General features: G+C 43.7%; 1 pseudogene; it reads left to right on the top strand.

The window, feature by feature from the left end:
* Nucleotides 1-4,461, top strand: part of LOC100618589 (cyclin-dependent kinase 11B-like) — a 23,967-nt pseudogene extending 19,506 nt beyond the window's left edge.
* Nucleotides 4,462-11,518: the final 7,057 nt, after the last annotated feature.

Below are 11,518 nucleotides of genomic sequence, written 5' to 3'. Positions count from 1 at the left end.
GGGAAAGCTAGTGCAGACCCAGAGACTTTTGGGTGATCACTGCAGCAAGCCCTCCCCTCCCTGGGACCCCACACTCTGTTCCTTCTAATCGAAACAATATCACATTATGGCTTGAGCCTCTTTGGTTCTATCTGTTTTCTCTCAAAGAGTATTTGTTTTATATCTGACATGTTTATATATGGTAACTGTTTGTTAAAGAAATCTGTCAGCGTAACTGGCTGGCCGGAAACTCCTGGCCCAAAGCCAGAAGGACCTTCCTTGAAAACCCTTCTTCACTGGGGGATCCAGGGCTTGGGTGCTTACTCAGAAAAGAGCCAGTGTTCGCCTTCTTGGGAAGGGCTTCATGGGAAAGGACCTGGCCTGTTCCCATCGAAGACCTGTCCAGGAGTCACCCAGGAGTAGCTACCAACCCCTCCTGCCAGCAAACATTTGGAGGGGGACTCACCCTTCATCACTCGTCAGAGAACGACATTTATGAGCTGCTGCTGAATGGGACCAGAAGGTCTTTAATAAAACAGAAAATATGTACAGTTTTGATCATATCAGGAGGACATGTTCCTGAGAAAGAGATATCTTTGACAGCAGGAGTGGAGAGGAGGGGAAAAATAGAGAGCCTCTCTTTCATCTGGCTTTAGGGGGCTGGGGCCACCTTTTACTCTGCTTAGGAAAGCCTCTCAAAGAAGGACACAGGACAGAAAGGACATCGACAACAGCAGCTCACATTTCTTCACTGCTTGGCAGTTTGCTAATAGCTCATATTTTTTACATGGCTTCCATTTCTGTGGCACTTTATGGGATGTACAATGCTTTCCCAGCAAGGATTCTTCTTCTTCCCATTTTACTGAGCAGAAAAAGGAGGCCCAGAGAGTGATTCTAGGATCTGTGGGTGGCACAGTAGTAGACAGGATGCTAGTCCTGGAGTTAAGAAGCCCCAAGTTCAAATCCTGATTCAGATACTTCTTGGCTCTCTGACCTAGGGCAAATCATCTCAGCTTCTGTTTCTCCACCTAAAAAATTGGGATAGTAACAATAATCTCCTAGGGTTGTTGTGAAAACTAACCGAGATAACATGGAAATGTGCTTTGCAAACTTTAAAGTGTTAAATTTCTTCTCTGTTATTATTTTTATTACAGGATCATAGATCTGGAGCTGGAAGGGATCTCTGAGACCGCTTAGTCTTACCCTCTCATTTTATAGTAGAAGAAACTGAGGCCAAGGTTGGTTAATACCCTCATATATATAGAAAGCAAGCATTAAAGGAAGTTCAACTGGAGTCTAGGGGAAGTGACTCTTGCCTTAGATTAGACAGTAAGTAGTCTAGCTGAGCATCATGGTTTTGTGTAACCCTAAGTGCTTTTTATGTTGGATTTTCTTCTACTAGATATAGCTTCTTTTTTTTTTAAACCCTTACCTTCTGTCTTAGAGTCAATACTGTGTATTGGTTTGAAGGCAGAAGAGTGATAAGGGCTGGGCAATGAGGGTCAAGTGACTTGCCCAGAGTTACACAGCTGGGAAGTGTCTGAGGCCAGATTTGAACCTAGGACCTCCCATCTCTGACTTTCAAACCACTGAGCCATCCAGTTGCCCTCCCCTATAATATAAGCTTCTTGAGAAAAGAGCTACCTTGTTTTTTTGTATTTGTGTCGCTGGTGCTTAGCAAAGTGCCTGGCATATAACCTTTGGTAAATGATCTCTCTCTCTTTCCTTTTTTCCTTCTTTCCCTTTGTTCATTGTTTCTTTCCTTCCTATCTATCTATCTATCTATCTATCTATCTATCTATCTATCTATCTATCTATCTATCTATCTATCTATCCATCCATCCATCCATCTATCCTTCTATTCATCCATTCACAGAGTTTCAAATTTTTTCTCTCCCTCCCTCTGGAAAGTTTTAAAAACCATATATGAAAAGGATAGATGTGATGTCACCAAGCCATAGCGATGCTGATTTTTCTTATTTCTCTGGGTCTGGCCCCAGCAGCAGCAGCAGCAGCAGCAGCAGCAGCAGCAGCAGCAGCAGCAGCAGCAGCAGCTTCTGTAGTGCATGCACCAGATCCATTGTTTCTTAACTCAAATGGGTAATTAAAAAGGATTCTTGGAGAGTGAGAACTTTAAATGAAATTCTTCAGAAAAAGAAGCAAATGAGGGAATAAGAAGAGAAGACAGAAATGAAATGCATTAAATATTCTGATAATAGGGATTCCCTTGAAGAGAGGGAGCTGAGAGATTACAGAGTAGAGTGAATAGATTCTTTGGGAGATACTGGGGGAAGAAGGTGACTCCTTGGCCATCAAACTATTTCAGCACAGGTCACAAAAGGAAAAAGTTCATCCCTGGAAAGATGAGAAAAAGAAAGAGAAAATGCCATTGCAGACATTCAGCAGAGGGAGGGAAGCATGTCAGGGTGAAAGGAAAGAAGCGAGAGCATGAATGGTCAAGGAGGCATGGGGAGGAGAGGGGAAAAGGTTGTCAGGAATGGGAAAGGCAGAAAAGGGAGGGAGAATTGAGAATCTTCCAGGAGGGAGACGGATCATCTTGAACAGTTGGAGAGAAAGAAAGAATGAGAGCAAAGGATGAAGGAGCAGCAGAAGGAGCAAAGGGAACAGAAGGAGTGGGAGAAGCTCAAAGATCAGGAAGCCAGAAGCATCTGCACATCACAGAACATCTCGAGAAGACTATGTAGGCAAAGCAAAAATAAGACATCGAACTGCAGCAATGAGAGATTTGAGCAAGACGATGGCAGGAAGTCAGTCAAAGAAGAGAAACAGAAAAGAGGGATCTCCTTTCTGATTTACAAGATATCATTGACAGTGAGATGAAGACTAGTTCAGCTGAGTCTTTATCAGCAGAGTCAGGAGGAAGAAAAAGAGAGAGACAATGAGAAATCAGAGGAGGAAGAGGAGACAGGAAGTATCTGAAGGAAGTGTCTGAGGAAGTATCTGAACAATCTGCTGAAGAAGTGAGGGAAGGGAGCAGCTAGGTGGCTCAGAGAGCTAGGCCTGGAGACAAGAAGTCCTGAATTCAAATGTGACCTAGCTGTGTGACCCTGAGCAAATCACTTAACCCCCATTGCCTGCCTAGTCCCTACCACTCTTCTGCCTTCGAACTAATACACAATATTGATTCCAAGACAGAAGGTAAAGGTTAAAAAGGATGGGAAAAGTGAGTGAAGAAGAAAAGAATGAAGAGGAAGATGAAGAGCAAAAGAATGGAACACTTATCTACCATTGAGCTAAAACAAGAGCTCCTCAAGTATTTCCCCATCTCCCAAGGTTGTCAAAGTGTGGAAGAAGGCACCCATGGTATGGTTTACAGAGCCAATGAAGTTGTGGTTCCGAAACAGCTAAAAAGGGAAAAGGAGAAAGAATGGCCTTCCTCAGGGAAATCAATATCATCCAGAAATGCCAGCACCCAACAGTGCCACTGTCTGGGACATGGTGATGCCCATGGTGATGAATTACATGGAGCAAGACCTCAAGAGCCTCATGCACCATGAAGCAGCCCTTCCTGCCAGGGGGAGTGAAAACACTGACGACTCAGCTCCAGCCCATGTGGTGTCTTCACCGGGACCTGAAGACTTCCTGCTTACTCCTCCTTCACACAAGCCTTTTAAATAGTTGATTTGGGGCTGGCCAGAGAGTATGGCTTCCCACTAAAAGCTCAGGTACTAGTTGTAGTGCCCTTGTGGTACCAAGCCCCAGAGTTGTAACTGGGAGCCAAAAACTATTCAGTGAGACACACCTCTGGTCAGGGGACCATATATTTGGGGAGCTCTTCTCCCAGAAACCCCCATTTCCAGGCAGCTCAGAAATCGACCAGCTCCATCAAGTTTTGAAGGACCCAGGAACTCCAAGTGAGCTTTAGCCTGGTTACAAACGACTTTCACAGAATATGGCTCTACTAGCTTGAGGCAAAGATTTGGGGCTCTCCTCACTGACCAGGACTTTAATTTGATGAACGAATTTTTGACCTACTATCACAGAGCAAGGATCAACGTAGAAAATCTGTCGAAGCACAAGTACTTCTAAGAAACCCCCCTTTCCCATCCTTCCCTCCACGTTTTCCACATGGCGGGCCAAGAGAGGGAGCAGCAGATGGTTCAATACGGCATCAATCCCCGCCCTCTAGAGAGAAGACTTGATTTCGGTCATCTGGAGACTATGACGTCAGAGACCCCGACTGCCATCTCGTCATCTATCAGGGAGCTTCTGCTGCTGCCGAGGCTTCGGCCTTCAGTTTTCAATCCCGTGAGCACCTGGGTCTATGCCCCACCAGCCCACTCCCCGAGGAAACACATGCAGCCTGGGAAGGTCGAGAGGATGGGGAAGCCAGACGAGCCTCGAGCTTCATTCTGGGAATTTGTGGCTTTGGTTGCAGATAATTTATTTCATGAGTTATTGTTTATTTCACCTGGTAGAGTTTCTGCGCTGATCCTTTCCTCGTGGGCCCCGCTGGGCTAGGGGTAGGCTGAGGCTGGGAAGATCTTTTTGGGGAGCTGGAGCTGAGGTGGGGCCCGAGCCCCCTGGCCGGCTGGCCGGCCCTGCGGTCGCCCCTGAGCGCCGGGCGCTAGAGGTTGCTCACAAAGGCCCAAGTGTTGCGAACCAAGCCCGTTTTGTCTTCGCAGTAAAACTGAAGGCGAGCAGGCTTTTTTTCTCTTTCCTGGAGACACCGTGCCTCGTTTCCAGCCCCGCGGGGATGGCGCGCAATCCCCTGGCTCGTTTGTTGGGAAAACAGAACAAAAGCGACTTTATCGTCCCTGGAGTGAAGTGTGAACAGCTCCGGGGCTCTGCGGGGAGGAGGATGGGCAAGGGTAACAGGTGGGGAGGGGCTGCGAGGGAACGGAGACTGCGCGGCCAGTGCCAGTGCTTACTGTAAGCCTGATGCTTTCTGATCCGAGTCCTCTTCCAGCTCTTGGATTTGTGCCTCTCTTTCCACACCCCTAACCCCAAGCCCTCACTTCCTCTGGGCCCCATCCTGGCCAGGCCCAAAGCTTCACACTGACCCGATCAGGGAGCGAATGAACTCTGACTCCATTTACTGTTTTAAAGAGAATGATCATTCATTCATTCATTCATTCATTCATTCATTCATTCATTCATATACTTAATCATTCCTTTAGAGCTGGAGGGGGAGGGAGCATGTGGATAGTGTACAGTGCAAGAAGCTGGGTTCAAATACCGGATCCTCTGTGGCTTGGGACCATAAAATCCTGGACAAATCACTTACATCTCTGGGCCTCAGTTTCCTCATCTGTAAAATGAGGAGGGTGGACTTCATGGCTCAAAATCTATGATCTTCTGGTTAGATGATTTTTATGGCTCCTCTCAGCTCTAGATTCTACCTTAAATCTATCTTTCCAGACAGAACACAAATGGCTTGGCTGCTCAGGACTGTTTCTGTGTTTGTATCCCCCAGTGCCTAGGGTGTAGCAGGCACTTGATAATGATTGTGAGTTGGTTCTTTTTAATTTGACATGTTTTTTGTTTGTGATGTTACTAATATAAAGAACTCCCAAGGAGGAAACTCTCTCCACCAGTGCACCTTCTCAGCAAATTATAGTTCTAGAGAATTGCCTGGGACACTGAGGCTAAGTTATTTGTCTAGAGACCTGTCAGAGGCTCTGTGAATGGTTTTCTTTATACAATGAGACAATTTCTTGATTGATTTTTCTGATGCATTCAATGCAAATGACTTACCTCAGTGAATTATCTATTTATCTCTCTGTCTGTCTGTCTATCTATCTATCTATCTGTCTGTCTATCCATTCATCTATCCATCCATCTATCTATCCATCCATCTATCAATTATTCATTTATCTATCTACTATCTATCTATCTATCTATCTATCTATCTATCTATCTATCTATCTATCCATGTCTGTTTGTCCATTTATCCCACTGTCCATCTGTGTCCATCTATCTATCCATCCATCTATCAATTATTCATTTATCTATCTACTATCTATCTATCTATCTATCTATCTATCTATCTATCTATCCATGTCTGTTTGTCCATTTATCCCACTGTCCATCTGTGTCCATTTGTTATCTGTCCTGTTTGTACATAGTTATTTGCACGTTATCTCCCCTACTGGACTGTAATATCCTTGAGAGCAAGGACTGTGTTTTTACTTCCCCTCTCTTCAGTACCACCCTCACCTCCCACCCCCAACTCCTTAAATGAGGACCTTGGTCTGGATAAGCTTAAAATCACTTCCAGCTCTAAATTTGCTCCTGGCTCATGAGATGAATGTCTGGTGGTCAGAGCTATAACTAAGATGCAGTGACTGGAGCTTTGAGCCTGGGCTTTTTCAATAGAACAGAAACAACTGAGCTCAGCACCAAATTTTCCAGAAATAGTTAAAATTGGGAGCTAAACAGCTGCACTATCTTCTCTAAAGAATCAATGTCTCTCCTTCTACCCACCCAACTGGATTTGTCTTAAAAAGTTTATTTGTGGGCAATTTTATACTGCTGATCCTAATCATATTTTGAGATAGTTCTAGTTCTGCTAATGGTGGAAATAGAGGCATATGGAGGAGGCATTTTTGGAGGGGGTGCACGGTGGGGGTCACTATTTAATTATCCAAATCACATTTCTGGTAAAGCGAATTCTGGCTCAAACACTAGGATTTGAGTCCTTGGGAGAGGGGCTAGCAAGGTGCTTTCTATCACAGGACTAGGCTAAGGATCACTTTGCCAAATAGTTTCATCAACTATTGGCAACTAAGGTCTTTATGTTCAGTTGGCACTTTAGCTAACCAGGGCATGCCCATGAACTAAGCTCAGTTCTTGCTCCTAAGTTGTCTTGAGTAAATTATACTCAAGAGAGGAGTGGAGAGGATAGATACGGTGGGAAAGCAGGTCCATGGTGTAGGTTTCATATTTGAACTGAAACATCAGGGGACATTCTTGATTGGCTTCTCTTCACCGAAGCCAAAGAAGACAGCAGCAGTCAGTCTGGTGTAGACAATCAACTCAAACTTAGGTTTGGTCAGATAAACCAAACTCTCCCTCATCCTTTTGGGTGCCAGTCCTGCATTGGCTCTGCTCTGGGGGAGATGAGAGGAGATCTGGACTCTCTAGCAGTTCAAAATCAAAGGAAACAGGGCTCTGCACACAGGGAGCTTACCATCTGGAGGAGGCAGAGGAGGAACAGTTCTCTAGGAGGGGGTAAGCATTTACACAGCACCTACTATCCATTTGGCATTGAGCTAAGCACTTTTACACACATTATTTAATTTGATCCAAAGAGGATGGTGTTATTATCACTTCCATTTTACAGTTGAAGAAACTGAGGCAAGCAACGATTAAATGATTTTACTAGGGTCACCCAATTAGCTAGTATCTGAGGTCAGATTTGAATTCAGGTTCTTTTGACCCTAGGCTAGTTCTGTGCTTGGCTATCTCTGTCAATAGCCATCTATTACACTGGCCCAACATTTACAGTTTACAAAGGACTCACTTCCTAATTGGTTTCCTTGTCTTGAGTCTCTTTCCTCTATAATCTAGCATTTATACTGCTGCCCATGCTATTCATAAGGCTCAGATCATACTCCTGATCTATAAATTCCATAGCCCCTAAGATTAAGATAAGGACAGATTTCTCTGTAACACATTTAAAACCTTCACAGTTTCCTGAAAGTTACTGTACTTCATTCTCCTGTGCACATTCTTCCTTCCAGTCAAGTTGACTTACCTGTTGTTTTCTACATATCATTTTTCATCTCTTACCTCCCTGCCTTTGTACAGGATGTCCCCCACACTCGCAAAGCCCTTCTCACCTCTGCCTCTTAGAACAGCTGATTTTCTTCAAGTCTCAGCTTGAATGCCAGACCTACTTTAGACCTTAGACCTTTCAGCTGCTCATGCCCTTCTGCCTCTCCAGTGATATTAATTTCATTTAAATTTTCTACATACAGGGATGCCTTGTTTTATTGCACTTCACAGATATTGCTTTTTTTTCTTACAAATTGAAGATGTGGGGCAACTTTGTGTCAAGCAAGTTTATAAGCACCATTTTTCTTAGTTTTCTTTTCTTTTTTTTAAACCTTTACCTTCCATCTTGGAATCAATACTATGTATTGGTTCCAAAGCAGAAGAGTGATGAGGACAAGGCAATGGGGGTCAAGTGACTTGCCCAGGGTCACACAGCTAGGAAGTGTCCAAGATCAGATTGAACCCAGGACATCCCATCCCTGGGTTTGGCTCTCAATCCACTGAGTTACTTAGCTACTCCCAATGGGCGCCATTTTTTTTCCAACAGCATGTGCTCACATCATGTCTCTGTGTCACGTTTTGGTAACTCTCCTACTATTTCAAACTTTCCCATTATAATTATGTCTGTTCTGATGATCTGTGATCAATGGTCTTTGATGCTACAATGGTAATTATTCCGAGGCACCATATACCACACCCATCTAATGGCAAACTTAATGGAGAACTGTCGTGTGTGTTCTGACCACTCCACCCACCGGCTGTTCCCTATCTTCCTCTCCTCAGGCCTCCCTATTCCCCGAGACACAAGGATGTTGAAATTAGGCCAGTTAATAACCCTACAATGGCCTCTAAGTGTTCAAGTGAAAAGAAGAGTCAATTGATTCAGCAAACTTCATTGTTTGTTGTCTTATTTTAAGAAATTGGCAAAAAAAAAAAAGAAATTGGCATAACCACCCCAGCCTTCAGCAACCACCACTCTGATTGGTCAGCAGCCATTGAGATCAAGGCAAGACCCTCCATTAGCAGAAAGATTCCTATTCCAAGAAGGCCAGGAAGGCTCAGTTGATGGTTAGCATTTTTTAGCAATAAAGTATTTTTTAATTAAGGAATGTAAATTGTTTTTTAGACATAATACTCTTGCACACTTAATAGACTAGAGTCTAGTATAAACATAGCTTTTATAATATACTGGGAAACCAAAAACTTCTTGTGACTCCTTTTATTGCAATATTTGCTTTATTTGGGAGACCTGGAACTGCCCTGGGCTTTTGCATTTGTGAGTGTGTGCATTCTCCCCCTCTAACTGGGTATAAGTTCCTCTAGGGCAGACATTTTCATTTTTGTCTTGGTATTTCTGGAGCCTTGAAGAGCTCTATAGTAGGAGCTTAATAAATGTAGGTAGATGGCTTTAGACTCAGGGAGGTTGATCTTCATGAGTTTAAAGCCAGCCTCAGACACTTACTAGCTGTGTGATCCTGCATAAGTCACTTGACTCTGTTTGCCTCAGTTTCCTCATCTGTAAAAATGAGCTAGAGAAGGAAATGGCAAGGCACTCTAGTATCTTTGCTGAGAAAACCCCAAATAGGGTCAGGAAGGGTCAAAATGACTATAAAATACATCATCAACAACAAATAAACAAATACGTTCTGATTGCTTTTGTAGACAACTCATTTCATCACTGGGAAGCAGATAGGAAAATTATGAGTATGTCTATGTGACAAACTGGGAAGCTTTGGGGGAAGATCTGACTAGTGAGGGAAGACTTAAAAACAGATCTGTCTGATCTCAACTCTAATTCTCTTTATGTTCTTGAGGAAGGTGGGATAGCTGTGAGCAGGAGTATGGGAAAGAGTTTTGGAGGGGGTGGAACAGGAGCTGGTTGGGATTTGAAATGGAAGGAAAAAAAGGTGCCTGGAAAAAGGGCCCATCCCTGGGTTCTAGGCTTCACTGACCTGTGGTCCACTTTTTAGGCCAGTTCCTTTCATGGAACTGATTTGAGGGGCCTGTCTTTTCCTCTATGGCCTTTACTTTCCCTATTCATAGAATAGAGAGGCCCTGTGATGAAAGAAAAGGTTAAAGAACTGACCTTTAGACCAGGAAAAACTAGGTTCAAATCCTGCCTCATACATAATAGCCACATGTCCCTAGACAAGTCACTTAACCTCAAAGGGCAACTCTAAGATTTTAAATTGCAGAGATGGCTCCAGAGCTGCCCTGGTAGAAGAGAGTTTCCTCTCCCAAAATTACAAGTCCAGCCCTCATTGATAAGATTATCAATTTAGAACAGGATAACCTTTGGGGTCACCTAATAGTTTCCAAACATTTGTTGTCCATAACACTTTAAAATTTTATTAAGGAACTCTCCCCACCAAGAGTTTATGCTTTTTGTGCATTAAAACTTATTGATGGGGCAGGTAGGTGGCTTAGTGGACTTAGACCCAGGCCTAGAGATTAGAAGTCCTGAGTTCAAATCTATCCTCAGACACTTCCTAGCTGTGACCCTGGGCAAGTCACTTAACTTCATGCCTAGCCCTCACAGCTCTTTTGCCTGAGAACCAACACACAATACCAAAGACAGAAGAAAAGAATCTTTAAAAAACCGACTGATTTGACTCTATTAGAAATGAAAACATCTTAGTATTTTGATGATCAATCAATGAACATTTTTAAGTGATTACTGAGTGCCAGGCATTATGCTAAGCATTGGAAGGGAAAAGGTAAAGAAAGGTGAAGGACAGTTTGTGTTCTCAAAGAGCTCACAGCCTACTAATTCACTGGGTAGTCTGATCAGAGAAGTCTCTGAATCCCACTCAGAGATGATGGGAACTTCCTGGGCCACCAAGCTCACTTGATTCCCAGGACTCCAACATAGACTGCCTCTCTGCATCTCTGTGTCTCCACTGTCCAGTGCTATCTCCAGAGGAAGGACCTCAGCCCTGTGCCTCCTCCTTGCTTCCCTTCTCCCTTCCTGCCTCCACACCATTCAGGTAATGGGAGTCCTTTTTTAAAATCTAGGATTTATTCACAAAGGGCAAGAGGACCTACACATTCAGATGGACCAAACCAGGAGAAGATCATTAGCTGAACTTATGAAAAAAAAAATTCCTACTTATCTGAATCCTTAAATGAAATGTTCTCTGGGCAGAGCCTTGCTTGTGAACCTCTCCAGGATGGGGGACCCTGATACCATATCCAGTTCCCTGGTGTCTCCTCACCCCCATCCCAAATGCTCTTTGTTCTCAGAACTGTCTCTTTTCTGCAAATCTTAGTGAATCCAGAAAACTCCCAAAGGCTTGGAGTGCTTATTATTTCTTACTAAATAATCCATCTGCCTGAATTTGGGGAGCAGACAGAGTCATCCTCTGTCAAGCCTTTACTGACAAATTATTCAAGGGTTCCCAGGGAGGGGCAAGGGAAAATGGAGGAAAATAAGAGAGAACAAAACAGGGGTCAGGAGGCCGAAGGTAGCTGATCACTACCAAAGCAAATGTATTGAAAATGACATCTATTTTTATAAGGGGAGAAAGCAAGCTGGGGTTCAAGCACAAGACTTTCACAGACACAGTAAAAGTAAATGATTTACAAAGTGGTACAATGCATTTGGTTTACCTCATTGAATCTAGACAGAGTTTTCTATAGGATAATAAATCAGTATGTAACCATCTAATCCAGGTTCCCAGAGAATGTATCCATCAGTAATTTTGTAGGCACAACCAGTGCAAATGGGAGGGGTGAAAAGTTGGGGTTTGAGGCCTCAGGTGAGGAGTGAGCTACGTGCCCAACTTCAGCTGATTTTTGG

The sequence above is a fragment of the Monodelphis domestica genome, chromosome 6 (genome assembly GCF_027887165.1).
Source record: "Monodelphis domestica isolate mMonDom1 chromosome 6, mMonDom1.pri, whole genome shotgun sequence".
Taxonomy (NCBI): domain Eukaryota; kingdom Metazoa; phylum Chordata; class Mammalia; order Didelphimorphia; family Didelphidae; genus Monodelphis; species Monodelphis domestica.
This window is presented reverse-complemented; position numbering and strand designations above follow the sequence as displayed.